Source organism: Molothrus ater, chromosome 19 (assembly GCF_012460135.2).
Source record: "Molothrus ater isolate BHLD 08-10-18 breed brown headed cowbird chromosome 19, BPBGC_Mater_1.1, whole genome shotgun sequence".
Taxonomy (NCBI): Eukaryota; Metazoa; Chordata; class Aves; order Passeriformes; family Icteridae; genus Molothrus; species Molothrus ater.
This window is the reverse complement of record NC_050496.2, coordinates 3,996,384-4,014,866: the sequence shown is the minus strand read 5'-3', so window position 1 is coordinate 4,014,866 and position 18,483 is coordinate 3,996,384. Positions and strand designations below refer to the sequence as shown.

Below are 18,483 nucleotides of genomic sequence, written 5' to 3'. Positions count from 1 at the left end.
TGAAACAGAGCTATTTATACAGAGACTCTGCTCCTCAACAGCAGCAGTTCTATTACGGTGAGACACCAAATTTAGCTCCATACCTTGATCAGACATATATTTTATAATGATCATACTAGAAAACATTAAATAGCATTTAGTTTGCTACCACTAGGCTCTCCTCCTTCCTTATCAGAAGATGTTGCATCCCCCATTTTAATTTATTTTTGAAAGATTCAAGATAAACATATACTTCATTATAGTTTACATCAGCAAAGAGAAACCAAATAATTCCATGGGCAGGAAGATGTGAACAGCACTCGTATGCCAACAGGTTATTTTTAACTGCGAGCAATTTCTTCTGCATCACAAAACAGGAATGAGTACTGGGCACTTAGAGCATTCCACCAGAAGGAGATAAGGGTGATTAGATTTGCAGAGATGGAGCATCTTTTGTAAGAGAAAGAATTTCAAGGCAGCACCCATTTCAAAGCTGACGATGTGGTAAAAACTCAGACAATACAAACACTGGAAGCAATTCTCCTCTGTTAAGTTTGTGCATTTGGTAAATGCAGCTAAAAACACTGAGGGAAGAGGAAAGTTGAGACCTGCAGATGGACAGAATGATGTTAGCAATGAGATAATGAGGAATTCCTGCTCCAGCCTTTGGTAACACTCTCGTGTAAGGAGCGATCTACTTGATTCACACACCCCCCCATTAGGTTATGCCTGCAGTGCTATTGAAGTTTTTAGCTTCATATTTCATGTGCAGGATCATCCTCAAGGCTACTGTGAACATACACTGAGTTCAAGCAGAAACATTACAAACACCACCCAGACCACCTTCCATGGTCTATTAACGACCTTGTAGGAACACGGGAAAATGGCAAGCGGCATCTGTACAGCTGATATTTTTTCCCCCCTTGGCATTCTCCCTGAACTGCTCCTTTTTTCTAGAACGGTTGGTGTTAAAGCACTGGGCTGATGCTCTTTTGTTTACCAGTAAGCAGCTCCTGTTTAAAAACAAGGCTCTCCATTGTCAGCACCAATGAATGACGTGAGCATCAGCCATGAAAACACTTTGGAATTCCGAAGAACTAAAAGACCTGAGAGTCGGAGGCTTGAGCAGGACTGAAATCAAACTGACACAACACAGATATCTGGCTGAGCTTAAAATAGACTTGGCAGAAGTCAGCCTGGCCTAACAATCGATCCGTGGACACACTGACCACCCAGAATGCGTTCAAGCCACAGCAAGCAGTCCCCATCCCTCCACCAAAACAAACAGCTCTCCCACTTCCCATCGGGGAGCTTTGGAAATGCAGGATGAGAGAGAAAACTGTAAACTTTGTGCATACACAACACAGGAAGGGAAGAAAGGAACAGGAAGGAAAAGAGCACATCTAAGAAAAATCAGGTAATGCCATTCTAAGAGACTCCTCTTGGGCAAGACCATAACAAAGGCAGCAGCACCATCCCTCCAGAAAATCAGCATGGGAAAACATGCACAGATCCCAGAACAAGAAACTGGGGGAGAGAAGTGGAGGGAAGAATGGATCTCCCTCTGAAAACACCCATGGGCAGCAACTAAACATAGCCCAGGGTGGTTGTTTTCCTTGCTGTGAAAGGGGGGTGGCTGTTATCTTTTCCTAAATGAGCCTATAGCTGGTAGCTGCATGATAACTATTTGGAGATATATAAACATATTTTTCTCTGGGGCTTAATTACCACAAAGGATGCCAACCGATTTGACAAGTCAATTTTTCTCTCAAATAAAAAAAAAAACAACAACACCACCTGAAAAATCTTATTGTCTAGCAATACAGAGCTTAAAAAACAGCCCAAACATCCAAGGGATAAATATTAGGTATTTTCAATACAAAGCAATAAGCAATTGTTAACATTTCTCATAACCAAGTTCCTAAAACATGGAGGTTCCGGACTGAAATCTAAGTAAATGTACATCTGGCTTGCAATTTTTTAAATGGCTGTACCTTTCAAACCCCAGGAAAAGCAGGCTGCAGATAGCTGTTTATTACAAATGACTTCCACCTCCTCCACAGCCCTCAAAGGCAAACTATAAAGCTGTGTGCAAAGCCAGACAATCTGGGCACCCAGCCATAAACCATCACTGCTGCAGCACAGATAACTGTTCTCCCTCTCAGCCATCCTTGGCTGCAAACCCACGGGGAAGAGCTCCAGAAACCAGACCTCAGGACCGCCAGGGCTTCTAATATTTTATGAACTTGAATTACAACTGCGTTCGAGACCTCAGTGCTGAAAAATTACAGCGCTGATTCACACCCAGGGCTGAGACCAAAATTCACTCGGATTCTCCTGGTACCCTGAAGCTCGAGATGCAAGAACAGCCAGTGATTTTACAGCTGCCTTCAGTGACAGAAGCCTTTTTATTGGGAGGAAGAGACAGACATGCTACTCTCTTCAAAAATAAGACAAAAGAATCAGATGCATATTTTAGAGTAGTGCTGCGTTTTCCACCATCTTTCACACGACCTCAAAGAGCACAGTGACTGCTCCGTGCCAGTTTCTTTATTATCAAACCCAGACTTTTGTATCTTGGGCGGGAGACTTTAAAACATATTAGTGGCAAGGTAGGAAGGAGCACAAATGAAGCTTCAGAAAACACAGCTGTAACTGTATTTGGGAATCCACAGTGAAGTTAACCATGATTTAGTAATGATAAAATAAGCCTAAGTACATCTCCTTCTGGTATTTAAGATGTACAACTTAGCCACGCTTTCAGTTGACAATTTTCCTAACTAGCACAGATTCCTAAAGGGAGATCAAATAATACTTTGATTCCTCTGCTTTCATACATTAAGAATAACCATCTTTCATTTTACCAACAGCATTTGCCAGTGAAGAGACGGCACAGAGCACATAGATCATTTAGTAATGCAATTTACTGTCACTTCTAGATCATCTCCCCATTCAATAAAGTATACTTCTCTTCTAAACACTATTTGCCCTGGCTGATATCTTCATAATACAGCTGAAAACCTCAAGCCATTATCACTAGAAGGCATCAGCTGATCCTAAATTGGCTAGACTGCAGCGTCACAGGCATTTAAGAGGTTTCCTTATCATTCATCTTTAATACTGAGGGATCGACACACTCCTACCTGCAGCTTCTAGGCCAAGGGGAAACCTTCTAATGGTATTACCATTATCTTGTAATCTGAATTTTAAACAATTAAAACAATAGCACTTTTGTGTTGCAGGTCTCTACTGTTACCAAAGATGATACATTTTTTATCAGTTGTCACGTTCAAAGTCTTACATTAAACACTGATTTTTGTAAAAAAAGCAGAAATATGCACTCTGCACTGAAGCTGCTGAGCCTTGAAAGAGAAGCAGCACTGTAACAAGGCACTTAAATTTAAGCCATCAAGAGAGACCATTTGGTTTACTCAGGAAAGGTTTGGTCATTTTATTTTAAATCTGCAGTTCTTTTAGTCAATACGATCTGGCAATTCTTTCCAAATGAAAGCCTCTTTTTACTGAAGCAGGGGATGGCTCCACCCCTGACCTCCTCCTTCAGCTTGTTTTGGAAAGGGGCCAGATGACAGCATTTGGAAAAGCGCATGTTTATCTCGGCGAGGCCAGCTGCTAAGTTAACATATTACCCGTTCCCACATCCCCCGCTCTTGGTTAAGTCTTCACAGCTAAAACTGAAAGTAAACGCTGCCATTGGGCTTTTAATAAATGTAACATGAAAGAGAAAAGGAGTCTCCATGGCACGGAGCATCTGAAGGGGCTGCAGAGGTCTAGGTCATTTTGAGTGAACAGCAGGCAGTAACTCTGTTAATAAAATTCCCGGCCTTTCTGAATGAAGTGAATGAAAAACTGAAAAATAAGCGGGTTTATTTCTAGATTAATTTAAAGCTATGCTCTCTATAAGACTGACACTCAGCAACAGTTTGCTTGACTACACAAGGAGATTTTAAACCCCTGCTTGACAAGACTTTTCACTTTATCTTGTTTTATTGTTAGTCCATACTTGGCAAGGTATGGAACATGGGAACTTGGAGAGTTTTAACAAAGAATCTTCAGATTAAAAGTAGTCTTATGCCCAATTGTGTTTTTCTCATTTTAAGGAAATTCCATCTCATCATTTTCAAAGTCTTAAAAACCTCTTTCAAGCAAAAAGAGTACAGAATTACCTTACTTCCCACAAACATCAGTGAGAGACCTCAACCTATTAGAAGCAGAGTGTGAGACGTTATTAGAAAAGACAAATCCTGGAGAAGAAACCAGAAATTAAGGCGGAGGTGGGGTTTTCATTGATCCCAGCAAGGTCCAGCAGGCTTTGCAATGGGCAAACCCATCCACTCACAGGTGATCAGAGACAGATTTTGGAGAAAGCCAAGATTCCATGGCTGAGGTGAACCTCCAAGTCCCCACAGGGTTTTTAGCCCAAGGGCAGTGTCCCAGAGCAAACTCCACTCTGCTGTGGCCAGCGGGGAAATGGCACAGCCCAAGGCTGCCCACAAGGACATTCCCAGGCACTGGGACTGGCACCTTGCACCGCTGACAGCTCCAAAATAATCCATGTGCTGCAAAGCTGATGTACAGCACACACAAACCCCCCGTGTGTAACACAACAGCTCTGAGTCTGATGGATCCCAGCCTTTCATCTGTCAATATGGGAATCCACACATAGAACAGAAAAATTAATATATCCTTAATATATCCAGAGGAGGTCTCAATAAAAAGGTTTGTCTGTCTTGTTTCTTTCATTGCTGCGAACAAAACCTTTAGACAAAAGTACAAAATACTGCCTAAAATTAGCCCCTATTAATGCCCATCCCTCTCGCCCTGGAGCAAGTCCTGGCTGCAGCAGTTTTCCCCGTGGCAGCACCTGTTCTCCGGGGGCTGGACTGCAATGAACCCTCCTCATCTCAGGAAGCCAGGCAGATCACTTCCACTCAGAAATGATCCGCTCCCCTTTGAAGATAAGGACAAAGCCACACAAGGCATTATTACACTAGTGCTGCTGCTCTTAAGCACTCATTTTCCCTAAAAAAAGTTGAAATTAACCTGATTTACTACAGCTTTATTTTCTCACAGACTGAGTCCTGGGCTCGGAAGCAGCCAGGTTATCCACGAGGAATCTCAGCCAAAAAACACCAAGCGCTTCCCCAGAGCAGACCGAGCTTCCAGAGGCTGGAGCTGCTTCCTCACTGGGGTATCCAGGGCTGCCACTGCTGCTTTCACCTTCTGGAAAGAATTCCAGAAGCCACAGCAGGGACGCCAGCGCATCCGGGGGCTGTTGCTCAGCACACACCATTTTGAGCTCACAAATAACACACAGGAGCAGGCAGGCAGACATCCCCGGGATTCCTGAAGCCCAGGAACCGCGGGGAGGAAACTCTGTGATGGGCTAAGCACAGGTTGCACCCACTGCAAGTCACCTCCTACTTCCTTGGAAAACACCAGGGGAAGCAGTGAGAACCCGTGTGTACCTTCTCGAAATTATTATTATTTTAAAAAATGAAATATCCGAGAGGAAACACCATTTAAATTCTCATTTAAATTTGTCGGGGAATCCAAAAAAAACAAACCCCAAAAAATCCCACCCACCGCAGGGAAGGAGGGCAGGATTTGGAAGCCGTGCCTGGCTCTCCCAGTGCATCCAGCAGCAGTGCAGATGTTCTCCTGCTCCTCCGCTCTGGCATTGTCCTCAGGTCCACAGCACCACCGACACCCACCTGATTTAAAGCTCTGCACCACCGGCCAGCCCACTAACAGCGGGATTTATTGGAATTTTAATTACCTTAACCGGCCTAATGTCCACAGCAAATTTCTGTACATAAATTAGCATAATTCGCCAGATACATACATATGCAAACCAGAAGGAAAAATAAGCAACAGACACGAGTATGACGTCCTAAAGATTATTTCTAAATTTAAACTGGCTGTTAGAATAATTGAATAAATCTCATCTCGCAGATACACTCGAGTTGTAGCAGAAAATAAACTAGTTACAAAGACCTGCAGTATTATTTTTAATGGAAAAAGAGGGGGGGAAAACCCAATTGAGTTCAATAAATCCCATAATTGAACCTTCAACTAATTACATATTAAGAAGATTAACCTTTGACACAAACTTGTGATACAAACAAAGAAGCCTCGAACAATTAATAAACTTCCAGTGTTTCAAGATTTCTCAGGTTAACAACTGAGCCCTCCCCATTTTCCTCCCCTTCTGCGTCGCAGTTAAAGGAATAAACTCTGTTTAATATTCTCTCTCCCCCTGGACATTCCAGGTTTAGACGAAGATCGCTCTGTGAATACTCAGGAGAAAATTACTGCGGATCCTCACAATCTCATTACGCGGAGGGGGGAAGAGGAAAAATAACCCAAAGCTAGATATTTGAACTTTTAAAAGAAAGCAGCCATGAAGGACAAAGCTGGAGCTCATGTGCTCGCCCACAGGGCAGCACTGCTGGCCATGCCCACAATTTTCCAGCCCTGGGATCATTTCCAAGGCGCTGTGCGATAATTTTTACACGTGTAAGTTCTAAAGCAAGAGCACACGGTCGTGCCTTGCAGCAAGCAGGAGCTGCCTTCATGTCATGTCTGAATGGCACAACCCGCTCACAAATGGCACTTTCTGCTCGCTGTTCGGGGAGAAGCAGCGATTCCGGACAGAGAAAAAACACCGAATTAATTCTACCATTAAAAAAATATCCGGTGGTTGCTCGCATCGTATAAAAATAAAAGGGATTTTGAAATGTTTTGGGGTGTTTCTTGCTTCGCTGACTAATAAGCAGTTTAAAAATAATAATAATCTAGTTTAGACTTGTAAAAAAGGAGCAATGCACCGGCTTTGCAGGTCTCTTCCCCTGCTAACTTCTACCGTGCCCAGATTAAGAGAGGCTCTTACCTTTTAGTCTTTTCTTTATGGGGCTCTTTGGCAGCTTTCGATTCAGTCTTGCTGTAAGGAAACAAGTGAGTATTTTGTCTACCGTGTAGGGGTCTTTCTGACGTGTTCCTTTCTTATTTTTAATGCTTTTTTTTTTTTAATTTTTTTTTTGTAAGTGTACCCGTAATTTCACGAATATGAATACGAAAAAAATCTCACACGGCAAAAAAAATTAAGTTTTTTTGTTGTTGTTGTTGTCGTCGTTTGTTTACCCCCCTCAGGGAAAAAAAAAGTCTGCCACACAGGAGATGAAAAAAACCCAACAGATCAACAGGAAAACACTATCCAAGTAGAAAAGCAAAGAGCTTCAGTGTTATCCAGCCCAGAGGAGAAGTGCAGCAAAAGCAGGTCCAATTCCAAAACAAGCTTTTGATTTCCAGTGAAGCAAAATTAAAAAAAAAAAAAAAGAAAAAAACCAACAAAAAATAACCAAGACCAAGAAACCAAGACAAAATACACGTTCAAGTCCCCAGCTAAATTTCTGCACGAGTGTGTCTTAAATACAAGTTTGCTTTCATGTGTTGCAGCAAAACCCACGGAAAGCCAGGATTTGGAGTTGATCGGGATGAGTTCTCGTGTGTGTGTCTTGATGGGTTCTCAGTCCACATGGAGGAGCATCTGAGGGTTTTTCAAAAAGTGCAAATCAAAAAAAGAGAAACCGGGATCCAGAAAAAGAGTTTTAAGATGGATCCCCCCTTCAAAATAAAAGGAGGAGGGGGTGAGAAAAAAACAAAAAAAAAACCCAACTGAAAGAGCACGGCGGAGGCACGGGGGGATGCGGAGTCTCACATGGGGCTGCGGGCAGGAGGAGGATCCCGCCGGGAGCTCCGGGGGGGCGGAGGATCCAGCGGAGGCTCTGCCAGGGGAGGAGGGTCCGCGGCTCCGCAGGGACCCCGCGGGCGATCCGCGGCGGGAGGAGGATCCGGCAGCCGCTCCCGCAGGAAGGAGCGAGCGCGGGGAGGGGATCCGGGGAGGAGGATCCAGCAAAGTCTTTCACGGAGGGAGGAGGGAGCGGGGAAACCCGACAGTCTGTGTGCCTGGCTCGCAGCGGGATCCGCGGGCAGGCGGGAGCGGGGCGATCCCGCGGCTCTCTCCGTGTGCTCCGCAGGGATCCGGCAGGGACCCGCGTGGGCGGCGGGGAGCGGGGCAGCCGAGGCGGCGGCGTGTCCCCGGGGAGCCGCAGCAGCGCCTCGGGCAGGGTCGGTCGGTCCGCCGGGGTGCTGAGGGGGAGGGGGGGGGAACGCAGCGCCGCTCGCCGTCTCTCCCGCTCGCTCTCGCCTCGTCCGCTCGCAGGGCAGGCGGTGCCGGGCTCAGTGCCGCCGGGCCGGTCCCCCGCTCCTCCGCGCCGCCGCCGCCGCTGCCGCCCTGGGGAGCAGAGGAGCCGCTGCCGCCGCTGCCGCCGCCGCGGCCATTTTGTCGCTGACTGACAGAGCCCCGCCAAGCAGCGCGAGACCGCGGGGCGGCTCCGCGCGCGCCCCCTCCCGCGCTGGCCGCCAACAGGAAGTGCCGCGCTCCCCCTCCCCCCCCCCCCGCCTGCCCGCCAGCACCGACCCGGCCCCTCCGACCACGTGACGCGGAGGGAGGGGGGGGAGCCCCCGCCGGTATGCAAATGAGCGCGGCGGCCGCAGCCAAACGGCGGCGAGGCCACGCGCGCGCGCCGCGGGCCACGCCCCCCCCCCGCCACCGCCGCGCGGGGGGAGAGGGAAGGGGGATGTGACCCCCCCCCCCCCCACCACAGCCCCCTCACAGCCCAGAGGGGTACAGGGGGGTCACCCCCACCCCGGCAAGTGGGTGTCGGTGCTTTCACACACACACAACATCTCTGTGCCAACGGCGGCGAACGGCAATTCACCCCTCCCTCGCACAACCGCCGCGGGTGGGGGGACAGAGGGCGAGAGAGATGTGTGCCCCAAAAGAGGTGTAGAGGGGCTGTGTCCCTCCGAAACGGGGGCGAAACATGCACGCACACACACCCCCGGGTGTGTGTGCATATGGGTGTCGGAGCACTCACCCCACCGTGGGTGGGGGGAGAGACATGTGTCCCCCTCCAAAGGGGTGTAAAGGGGCTGTGTCCCCCCAGAAGGGGTGCAAAACATGCACGCACACATATCCGTGCATATTGGCGTCGGAGCACTCACCTCTCCATCGCACACCCCCGCGGAGAGCTGGGGGGGACAGGAGAGCTGTGCCCCCCCTCCAAAAGGCACAGAGGGGTTTCACCCCCACCGCCGTGCAAATGGGGGTCGGTGCATTCACACACACACCGGCAAACGGCGTTAGGTGCATCCCCCCCATACAACCCCTGGGAACGGGGGTGCAGGAGAGCTGAGCCCCCCAAAGGGGTAGAAAGGGGTGCAGAGGGGCTTCACCACCGCCACGGTGCTAATGGGGGTCGGTGCATTCACACACCACACACCGGCAAACGGCATTAGGTGCGTTCACCCCTTCCTCACAACCCCTGGGGATGGGGGTGCAGGAGAGCTGAACCCCCCCAAATGGATATAAAGGGGGGCAGAGGGGCTTCACCCCACCCCCTGCAAATGGGGGTCAGTGCCTTCACCCCTCCTCACACCCCCCCGCGGGCTGGGGCTCTGTGGGGCTGGTCTCGGGGTGGAAAGGGGGGTCACACACATCCCTGCTGCACCCCAAGAGCCCCTGCTTGTGGCAGGTGTGAGCACACGCTGCAGGGACACCCCCGGGGACACTCTGGGGTACCCACGGACACGGGCCAGCCCTCCAGGACACCTCCCCGCACAGCCCTGCTGGGCTCAGGGCCATCGGAGGGGATCGCCATCCTAAACGGGGACTCCAAAACTAATCCCGGTGTTTGAAATGCACCCGTGGCTCAACACATGGAAATGTCACGTTTCAGAGTGGCAGCGCTTGACTTGTCCCCCACAATAACCACATGAAGTGTTTCTGCCAGGAGAAAGTCAGGATCTGGTCTCAAAATACCATGGGAAGAGTGGAATGCAAAAAAAAAAAAAAAAAAAAAAAAAAAAAAAAGAGTAATTTTTTTTTGCTAAAAATTGTTGTGTCTGGGTCTTTCAGCAGATCTTCTCCGGTTCTCTCTCCTCTCCTGTTTCCTCTCCCCCTTCTGCAGTGAACGTTTTGGGAACTGCAAGGAAATCCAGAGCCTCAATCTTTATTTGCTCGGGCTGTTCCACTGAAATGTGAAATCTGAATGGAGCAGGGGTTACAGGGCAGGGCTGTTTCTGCTGCCTGGCACCCGCAGGGGGGATTTGGGGGCAAAGAAGCACAATCCCAGCATGATTCCCGTTGGCATTTGTGATGCCAGCCCCAAAGCCACCCTGTGCCAGCCCCTGGGCAAACGACACCGCGAGCCCGGAGCCCCTTGACCACTGGAGGGAGCCCATATTGTGCCAGAATGCAACAGAAACACTACGGGGAAGACAAAAAAAAAATACTAAAATATGAAATATCAGATCATTGTAGTCAGAACAAAGTGTCTTCTCCAGGTCAGACCGTGATCTATAGCAATGCAAAATGTTATAAAAATCAGATTTAAATGTCCCATTGTACTTCATCAGCACAAAGAAGAGAAAGAATTATTAAGAGCAAGGCTCTTTTTTTTTTTCCTCTCTTATTTTGAATGTCAGTCTGGCACCTTTCACCGGGAGTGAATTCATACGCCAGGATGGTGACAGACCTGGCTTGGAGGGAAAATGCTCTTGTGTCATCCCAAGGGCCAGCTGAGCTTCCCCTCATTCTCCTTACTTAAATGTAGGTCAGCACCTATAGACTCCTTCCCAACCCACCCCCGAGCTGCTGCAGCTCACCGCTGCTGCTTTCTGAGGAGATTTGGAAAGGAGATTCCTTTTGGAAAGGAGATTTCTTTCCTTTTGGAAAGGAGATTTCTTCTGTTCTGCCTCTCTCACTCCAGAGATGTCATGTTTATGGCACAACATGCACCTACAGGAGGCTGCCCTGCACCAAAAACTCGGCTTGGCAATTGTGCCCAGGAATGTTCCTGGCCCCCTAAATTCTGTGTTGTGAACGCTGAAATATTTGTAATTCAAAACACACTTTTAACACACAAATATTTCTGGCTTCGCAGAGTGATGCCAAGTTGCTGGAGACCCTGAAATGTCAAAATGGAATAAAACTGAAAGCAATTTATGTACTAATCTGTTTTCTTGGCCCTGGAGAAATTACCATCAAAAGCATGATATAACCACAGCCCCACAGAGAGCCCGTTGTGTTTGACGCCCCTGTTCTAAAATACTGTCCTTGATGGATAAAAACACATTCTAGTAAACTTTTCCTGTCTTACCTGAGCTCTTTACCATTGAATACAGGGCTTTGTCCAATGCAATTTGATTTCCCCCCCCCCTATTTTGGTCTCCCACTGGGGTTTTGCCTTCCCACTGCCCTGGTTGTTCACCTGGGGGCTCACACAGACCCAGGTGGGTTTGTCCCCCCAGCACCAGCACCTGGGGCTCTGTAGCAGCTGGTGGCTGCTGTCACCACTCATGGCACATCTGTCCCCTAATTGCCCTGAGCTGACAGGACCCTGGCAGGGCACAGGCTTCTCCTTGAGCTGTGTTTTTCCAGAGCTGCTCCAGCACAGGAACCATCACTGCAGGCAGCCCCTTTGAAGGCTCTCCTTCCCCCCAGCACCCAGGTAGTGCTTTTGCCACACGTGAGTAAGAGCAGATGTGAGCTGGGGTGAAGGGGAGGCAAAGGGACAGATGATCCAGGGCTCAGTGCTCACACAGCATGAGGAGTTCCTCTGCTGCCTGGGAAAGCTCCTTGCCCAGTCTGCCTGTGTGTCAGGGAAAGGGCTGTGACCACAGTGTCCCCAGGGTGTGCTGGGTGGGTGGCTTTGAGCACACAGAGCCAGGCACTCACACAGATACAGCATTTTCTCTGCTGAGTGTGACAAAGCTGAGCTAAGCAAAGGTCTTCACACATTCAGGGCTGTGCTGGGGGGGCTCAACCACACCCAGGCAGAATATTCCTCCAGCACAGACATTACATCTCTTGCTTGGTTTTGTATCACCCAACCGAGCACAAAATCATCACCCAGCATTTCTTGCAGTTCTTATCCAGTATTGCAATGCTGAGAAGGCCCCGACGATGGAAAAATGATGAGGAGGACTCCATGGATATCAGAAGGCTAATTAATTACTTTATTATACTATATTATTCTATACATCTAAAACTGAACCCACCAAGCACTCAACCCTGCATACAACTGCACTGCACTGAATCTTGTGACTGTCACCCAACAGTCCTGACACACACACACACACATCTGGCCCTGATAGGCCAAGGAAACAAAACACCATCACTGTGGGTAAACAATCTCCATATTGCATTCTACTTTGGCACAAACACAGGCACAGCAAATGAGATAAGAATATTCTTGGGAAGAATTGTGCCTTGCTTTACTCTGTGAAGAGAAATGTGGGGCTACAACCCAGCAATAAGGAGCACACACAAAATTAATGTCAAAGCCCAGCTCCAGCACTGGCCGTGCTCCAGTGACACAAACAGTCCCATTCCTTAAGGAGAATCCAGCGTCTGATGCTGAACAGAGCCCACACAAAGTAAAGCTACAGCTCCAAGGCTCTCCCTTGTCTGAGGTGATGCTCAGGGGCAGGATCACTCGGGGAAGCCAGGATCCAGGACACCACAGGCTCTTCCCAAGTTTTCCAAGGAAAATATGGACATGCAAGCCATTTGTACAAAGTCCCACTGAAGGATGCAAGCACATCCCTCCCTGGCCACCCTACTACAAATGGTGTCTTTAGGGTGAACACTTAAATAGAATCACAGAATTGTTAAATTGGAAAAGACCACAAAGGTTTTTGATTCAACCATTAATGAACTGTACTGAACTTGTAGATAAGTTTTTATTGGAAAAACTCACTTTCATAACTTATGTGTCTTTCCCCACATTTTCCTCCCACTTGCTGGGACCATGCCCTGCTGTGACACCTCTACATCAGGGTGGTTGTACACACCTATGAAATGTCCTCTCATGGCACTGGCCCAAAGCAGAAAGGGCTCCTGAAAACCTGGTACCCCATGTTCCTCCTGATGTCTGGCACAGACATTTCACATCAGCAAACCCACTGTGGTGAGCATCATCACAGGAGTCAGACAGTTCACCTTTTACCCTGCATTGGATGAGCTGGTTCCCCTTTTTTATTTTTTTTGTGTAACAACCAAATACTTGAAACATTTGCCCAGAAAACACAACATCTGGATTCAATTCCCTCCCCAACCCGAGAGTCTCCAACCTGTATTTCCCACGAGACAGATGTAGCACGATGCTAAACAGCAATCTGGCAGGGGGGAAAACATGGGATTTTTTATTCTTGCTCTCCAAGCAGAGCTATTGTACAAACAGGAACACAAGTGTCCTGAGGCCAAAAAGCAAGCAAGAAGCACATGACTCCCTACCCTGCCTGCCACAGCAGCAGTGATAACACGTTCTGCTTATTATCAATAGCTGTTTTACAATAAATACATAATCTGCCCTGAACAGAGGGCTCAGAGCCCAGGATTTGCTTGCCCCATAGCTTATTTTGGGGGAGAGGAAGCAATGGTTTAGAGGTTGGAACCTGTGAATGTGGCACCTTGAGATAAGTCTATAGGCTGGAGGAATGTGCAAAGATGCAAACTTCCCGTTGTGCTTCTGAGAATAAAAGTATTGCCATTAATCAGCCTCTCTTCCTCTGTTTTTTAGGTCATCACTTATTGGTACAAGGGGGCTGGAACAAGCAGAGGGAAGACACAGAGTGTTTCAGTGGCACAGGCAGTGCTCATCATCCAGGCACGGCTGCAAATGTTACAGAAAACCCTTGCTGAGCATGTGACCCCCCAGTGAAATACTGGAGTTGTCACCCCTGGTACTGAGAGGGGCACCAAGCCAAGTGTTTGTAATAAAAATCCTGCAGCAGAAAGGGAAAAAACCCTGATTACCCAACATTTCAATGAATTGGGAGGAAGCTGCCAGTGCTTCTTTGTTGAAAAGAAGCCTTTCCAAAAAGGTTTTTCCAAGTCTCCTTCAGCTTGTAGATTTTATCTTCACCCCACACAGAGCCTCCTGCAAGAATGGGAAGGACTGGAGCTGTTTACATGATGTGCTCAAAAGTCAAGGTGCTTTTGGTTTTCCTACCTGTTCCTACCTGCAAGTCCCTCGCCCCAATGGAAAAAAAAAGCAGATTTGGGGACACAAAAAAGGTTAATTTTCTGTATATACCAGTCTGACCCTTTTTGGCAGCTCAAACAGCTGCACCCAAGAAGCACCTAAGGGATGAAAATTCTTCAGAAACCAGGGCTAGGGAGAATACCTTCTAGCACCTCACCAGTCATTAAAGCAGTGGTGAAAGAACTTGCAAATACTTCAGTTAAAAAATAAACCTCAGGCCAGGCCCTGCTCCCACACTGGTTTGTGCAGTGCCTGTGGCAGCCCAGCACCATTTCCTCAGGGCAAACCAGCCTTTGGTGGGGTTTTGCAGCTGGACTTTGTAATATATGTCAGTCAGTGCCAATGCTGGCAGTGGAACAACAGAACAGATTTCAGCCCCCACCATTTCTGTCAGAGGATTTCTTTATATCACACATGCTGAGTGTGGACATCACCCTCCTTCCACCACCTCCAAATCCTGGAGCTCTTTAGGGTAAAGCATGGCAGGGTGGCAAATGCTTACAGCTGCAGCTCCTTCCTGAGCAATTGCTGGGCCAGCAACTTCAGTATTCAAGGTAAAAATGAGTTATGATAGCCCCTATGGATAAGACAAAAATGAGATTTTTGGGCAGTTTTTATAGGACCCAGTGGTAAAGGAGTTTTTCCCAATGTGCTGGCTAATACACATGGGAATAATTTGACCTCTGTAAAACCTTCAGAGGGCCATAACATCCACTCCTTTCTTTCTTTGATTAAGCTGGGCATCCTGGCTGCTGCCTTCCTTCTCTGTCAGTGGCAGAGGACATTTTGAAGGGGATTGATGACTATATAATGTACATTTATTACCTGCCTTGGGAACTTTGGGTGAAAACGCTGAGATGTGATGACTGCTGCTCTGTACAGACTCACCAGGTATCAACACTTGGGGTTGGATTGTACCTAGGGCAGCTTCTGTATTCCTGACAGAGCTGATATGACTTATCCCTGGGGTGAGGAGGTGGGAGAGAAGGAATTGCTTCTGACAGATACTAGTCATGTTGCTTAATGAAGTTTTGCAAGGTGTTCAGAAACAGCAGGATGGGGTCAAATCAGGGAAGGTCACGCTGCTGGAAGCTGCAATCCTGAGTCAAGACCTGGCTTGTCCCCAGAGCCTGTCACTCTGCTCCCTACCCGGCTGGCGGAGCCGCTCGGATTGCAAAGAATTTATTGACACCCACCCACCATCCCTAAAGTTTTATGGCAATATAGATCCATTAGAAATCCATTTTACAGAGGTATTAAAATAATGAAGGTGAGAATTAAGAGAGCAGCACACTCCTTGGAAAACCCACTGATCATAATATACTGCTTTAAAGAAAGTTATTGTGCAGTCCCCTTAAAGAAAGTTATCAATTAGTCACTGCATCAGACATGGGAGAATTGTTCCCTGAAGAGGATTTTAGGAGGAAAGCCAGTGACTAAGTGATGAATTTATCACTGGGGGTTGCTTGGCTCCATGGATTAAGATGACATGGCACAGAGGGCTCGGAGAGCAGACTGAGCTCCTGGTGGCCCTGGGGGGTTCAGGCAGGAGCAACATGGGCTGAGATGTGACAGAGCTCCCAGGCAGGGTGATGGCAGATCAGGGAGGAGACACAACACCAGTGGGGTGGCTCAGAGCTCCCACACATGCTCAGGGCACTGGGCAGATGCTCCCACAGTGTTGGGATCTTTAGCTTGTCAGAGTGATCCTGAGAAGAGTTCGAAAGTCTCTTTTCCCAGCCCGGCCCGTCGAAGAATGAGTCAGAGCTCTTCATTTCTCAGTCTCAAGGTTGTTTATTGTATCTTATCTATAAAATATTTTCTCCTGCCCTGCTGAGGTCCATCCAGCAGGGCAGTTCCAGGCACTCTGCCTGTCCCCAGGGTGGTGTTATGTCTTTATACTAAAAACTACGTGTGCAATGTTTACAATTACTTCCCAATACCCATCACCTATGTCAGACAGTGAGCTTCTACTCTAAACCAGTCCAAAAGTGCCAACATCACAGCAGAAGATGGAGGCCAAGAAGAAGAAGGAGAAAGGCTGGACATGCCCAGATCCCTCCATCTTGCCTTCTGAGCCCCCATTCCAGAAACCCCAAAATCTACTTTTCCGCCCTGTGATAACTTCACTATTATTCTACCTAAACTGTTGTGGCTTGCTGATCTTCATCTAAGGTTGGTAATTTGCTCCATGGGTCATAATCAAACCCACAGGTGTTTTGGGCTCCGTGCCAGGGCTTCTGAGCCCCCTGGCAGGGGTCCTGGCCATCCTGGACAGCCAGGGGGATGTGCTGGGTTCTCACACCACAGCTACCTGTACCTGCTGCAGTGTTGGCTTGGCAATGGTGCCCCATGCTCTCCTTCCCTCCCCACAGCCTTCCAGAGCGCCACAATATGCTGTGTAGGATCAAAACAGGATGGATTTTCTGGTGTAGAACCCCTACTGAAATAGGGGCATCAGGGCTGATGTCAGACTGGCCCTGGTCAGGGCCTGGGTAGGGGAGGTTTATCTGTCCCTGCAGAAATGCCCTGGCATGAGCCAGGACAGCAAAAGCTGAAGTCAAAGTACAAAGTACAAAAGCCACTTGGCTCCTGCAGCTCAGATAACTGAACATGCACAGAGGAAGAAGCCACTGGGACATGGCTTTTCTCTGTGGGCAAACATCACCTGGTAACATCCAGACAAGATGAGCACACATGAGCCTGTTCCATCCCAGCAGTCTGAGGGAGACAGCACAAAAGAGAGAGGGCTGTGAAATGAAAAGGTTGAGGATGTTGCCTAAAATTGGGAGAAATCACAGGATTTCCATGGAATTGGAATAAACTTGCAAAATACTTTGTTTTAATCCAAACCATCCCTGGAAGTATTTAAAAGATATGTAGCTGTGGTGCCAAGGGACATGGTCTAGTGGTGGTTTTGGCAATGCTGGGTTAATGCTTGGACTTGATCTTAAAGGTTCTTTCCAACCTAAACAGTTCTGTGATTCCACAAATCTACATTTCTCAATGCAGAGGCATTTTGGGAGCCCAAAGCTGCCCTCCTCTATTGCTGCATGGCTGAAAGGGCTCCCGGGGTGACCACAGCAGTCACCCTCTGCCCACACCTCACTGGGCTCAGCTGAGAAGCTCAGCAAAGCCCTGACAAATTGCCAAGCTCTCCTGAGATAAATAATCACAAACAAAAATATTTGTGTTTACTGTGGGGATTTGTCTGTGCATAATTATGCATTAGTCATTACGAGGACTACAGGAGAGTTTTACACATGTAAATATGTTCAGTTAATTAGACAGGACTGCTTTTGGTTTGTTTCTTCTCTGCAGTGTGATCCTGAAGTCATCAAACACTCCTGGATCACGAGGCGGGGTGAAGGATGTGCGTGAGGAAAACAGCTCTCGCCCTGCTTGTAATGCAGCTCTGGGTATCAATAGATATTCCTTTAAAATACTTCTTGTAGCTTTTCTGTTACAGCCTCAAGGTACTACACACGAACAGCACAACCTTCACACTGTTCTCTCATGTTCATGTTTCAAGGGGAGATCAGATGGATTTCTCAGGTAATACAATATAAGACATTATTTTCTTCTGAAACATTTTTAAGTGCAGCAGCTTTTAGTAATCTTCTAGCATCTTCTCCTATGTATGACAGAGTCTATTAATGTCATTTGCATGAGAAGTTCACAATAAATCATTCATGCACAGTTTAGTACAGGTTAAGTGTAACAGCCTAACTGTGATTTTCTATAAGAAAATCAGAGCAGCTCATCAACTGGTGTAAATCAGCAGTGCTCCATCAAAGCCACTGAGTCACACCAACTAATTGCTTGGCCCATGGGAAAGATTTAGGCAAAAAAGCAGCAGGGAAGAGCACGATTCCTGCTTCATTGGAGGGACCTTCTCCTGAGAGATTCTTTCCAAAAAAACCTTTCCAAAGAAAATCCTGAGTGGATTTTCTGTTAATCCTTTGGGGCCAGCACAGCCTGGCTGGTCCAAGGTCATGGCTGTCCCGCTGACAGCCCTGGGCTCTGCTGGGGCCACATTCCTGCAGGGTGAGGAGTGCTCAGGGGAGCCAGCCTGGAGCAGGGCCAGCAGCTCAGCAGGAAACCTTGGGCTTGTCCAGGCCCTGAGAGTGGCAGGAAGATCAAATTCCCCAAGAACCTGCAGCTGTCATTTAGGCAAAATCCTGGAACAACAGCAAAAGCACTTCCAACCCCCCCATGGTGGGGGATTGAACCAGACGACCTCTAAAGTCCCTTCCAACCCAAAACTTTCTGTGACTCCACGATTTAGGACAGTGTGGTGCCCACATACCCATCTCCATTTCAGTGCTTGGTTATCCTCTTGTTTGGAGCACTGACCCCTTTGGTGATGGCA

The 18,483-nt window shown here is 47.9% G+C and overlaps 1 protein-coding gene across 11 annotated transcripts in view; it reads right to left on the bottom strand.

The window, feature by feature from the left end:
- TNRC6C (trinucleotide repeat containing adaptor 6C) overlaps nucleotides 1-7,284 on the bottom strand; it is a 105,875-nt gene extending 98,591 nt beyond the window's left edge. For 3 of the 11 annotated variants that reach the window (XM_054516837.1, XM_054516839.1, XM_036394352.2), the window contains exon 1: nucleotides 6,890-7,277. The gene's annotated coding sequence lies outside the window, so the exon portion shown is untranslated. Of the gene's footprint in view, nucleotides 1-6,889 lie in introns of all 11 variants that reach the window. The other 8 variants (XM_054516836.1, XM_054516840.1, XM_036394351.2 and 5 more) reach the window with 6 other exon arrangements.
- Nucleotides 7,285-18,483: the final 11,199 nt, after the last annotated feature.